This window comes from Nelumbo lutea, chromosome 7 (genome assembly GCF_056320005.1).
Source record: "Nelumbo lutea isolate HS-2025 chromosome 7, American lotus-T2T, whole genome shotgun sequence".
Taxonomy (NCBI): Eukaryota; Viridiplantae; Streptophyta; class Magnoliopsida; order Proteales; family Nelumbonaceae; genus Nelumbo; species Nelumbo lutea.
This window is the reverse complement of record NC_142690.1, coordinates 40,346,173-40,348,349: the sequence shown is the minus strand read 5'-3', so window position 1 is coordinate 40,348,349 and position 2,177 is coordinate 40,346,173. Positions and strand designations below refer to the sequence as shown.

General features: G+C 37.0%; 1 non-coding gene across 1 annotated transcript; it reads left to right on the top strand.

Annotated features, from left to right (window-relative positions):
* The first annotated feature begins 1,745 nt into the window (after positions 1-1,745).
* Positions 1,746-1,852, top strand: LOC148846162 (small nucleolar RNA R71). Its single transcript, XR_016102770.1, has one exon. It is a non-coding gene; the product is annotated as a small nucleolar RNA R71 (small nucleolar RNA).
* The last annotated feature ends 325 nt before the right edge of the window (positions 1,853-2,177 follow it).

The window sequence follows — 2,177 nt, the reverse complement described above, 5'->3', positions numbered from 1 at the left end:
GGCCTGCACAATAGATGGGAGGAGTTTTGTGTGAGATGGAGGTACACTAATAAAAGATGCATTATGAGTTGTAATTTCAAAGGAGCCTAGCTCAGAAGTCAAATTTCACAATTCTGATTTCAGTACAAACTTCTACTCTATTTATTGCAATTGATTAGGACTATTGTTAAGTGCAACTTTCAGTGTGTCTTCTGATTTAGATGTATCTACTTCAGCTTCCCAAACATCAATGCAATCAATTGCATATATTTCATGTTCAACTGTGTTGGGACATTTCATGGTTTTAAATACATTAAACACCACTTCTTCACCATTGATTCTAAGAGTAAGTAGACATTCTTTCACATCAATTAAAGCATTACCTGTAGCAAGGAAGGGTCTTATTAGAATCAACGGCATTGTCTTATCTTCCTCCATATCCAATACAATGAAATCAGCAGGAATGATGAAATTACCCACTTTGACTAAAGCATCTCCTACTATTCCCCTAGGATATTTAATGCTTCAATCAGCTAGTTGCAGGGTAATAGTTGTAGATGTTAGTTCATGCAGTCCAAGTTTTTCAAAAATAGAATAAGGCATTAAATTTATACTAGCACTTAAATCACATAAAGCTTTTTCAAATTCAGTATTCCCTATGGTGCAAGGTATAGAAAAACTCCCTGGATCCTTAAGCTTTTGGGGCAATTTCTTTTGAAGAATGGCTGAGCACTCTTCGTTTAACTTCACCATCTCATAGTCCTCCTATTTCCTTTTGTTCGACATTACCTCCTTCAGGAATTTGGCATACTTCGGCATTTGTGACAATACATCAAGAAGAGGAAGATTAATATGGATCTTTTTAAACACTTTCAAAAACTTTTCAAATTGCTTATCTAATTTAGCCTTCAAGACTTTTCTTGGGCAGGGGATAGGAAGTTTAATTTCATGTAAATTCAGTTTAGGGGTGCTTCCCTCATTCTTCATTTGCAGATCGGCCGATTCAGCTTCGTTGTCATCTTCTTGGGCTTTGCCGACTGTCTTCCCACTTCTTAAGGTTATGTTGTTCACATGCTCTCTGGGATTCTTTTTTGTGTTGCTGGGTAGCCTTCCCTCTTTTCTTTCTGACAACATGTTTACAATCTGCCCCACGTGAACTTCTAAGTTCTTAATTGATGTTTCATGGCTTTGGAATTTTGCTTCAACAGTGTTGATGAACTTAGAAATCATCTCCTCCAAATTACTCTTTTTTTTTATTGTGGGGGCGGTTGTGGTTGGAATCCCATGGGTGCCTTTTACTGATTGTTGCTCCATGAAAAGTTTGGATGATTCCTGCACATTGGGTTGTATGTATTTGAGTATGGGTTGAAGTTTGACCTACCAGCATGAGAGATAAAATTAGCATTCTCATGGAAATAAAAGGACTATTTAATTGACAATCAGAATTAGTATGTCCTATTTGTCCACATAAATCACATGAGATGCTAGATGATGCATTAAAGGCTGAAATATTAAAAGTATCAAACTTCTTATTCAGGTTAGCAATTTTCACAGACAGGGCTGCAAGGGAATCGATGTGGTGTACTCCCCTCTAATTGGTTCGTTCATTGCTCCACTAGTAGCTGTTTGACACCATCTCCTCTACTAGGACATAAGCTTCCTCCGGTGCTTTTCTCATGATTGTACCACCTGCGGTTGCATCAATAATGGATCGATTAAAGGGAGTAATACCATTATAAAATGTCTTAATTTGACACCAAGTTGGTATTCCATGGTGAGGACACTTCCTAAGCATCTCCTTGAAGCGTTTCCATGCTTCATACAAGGATTCCATCTCAAATTGAGCAAAAGTAGTAATATCATTAATTAATCTTGCTGTTTTGGAGAGTGGGAAATACTTAGCCAAAAATTTTGGGTTAGATCATTCCAAGTGGTGATACTTCCTGCAGGGAGTGAGTTAAGCCAATCTTTAGTTCAATCATGCAATGAAAAAGGAAATAATCTAAGCCTAATAGCATCGTCACTAACTCCATTATGTTTAAATGTATCACATATTTCTAAGAATTTAACAATGTATGCATTAGGGTCATCACTTGGTAACCCACTAAATTGAATACTTGTTTGGATCATCTGAATTATTGCAGGCTTGATTTCAAAATTGTTGGCATGAATGGTGGGCTTGCAAATACTTGAAGTCG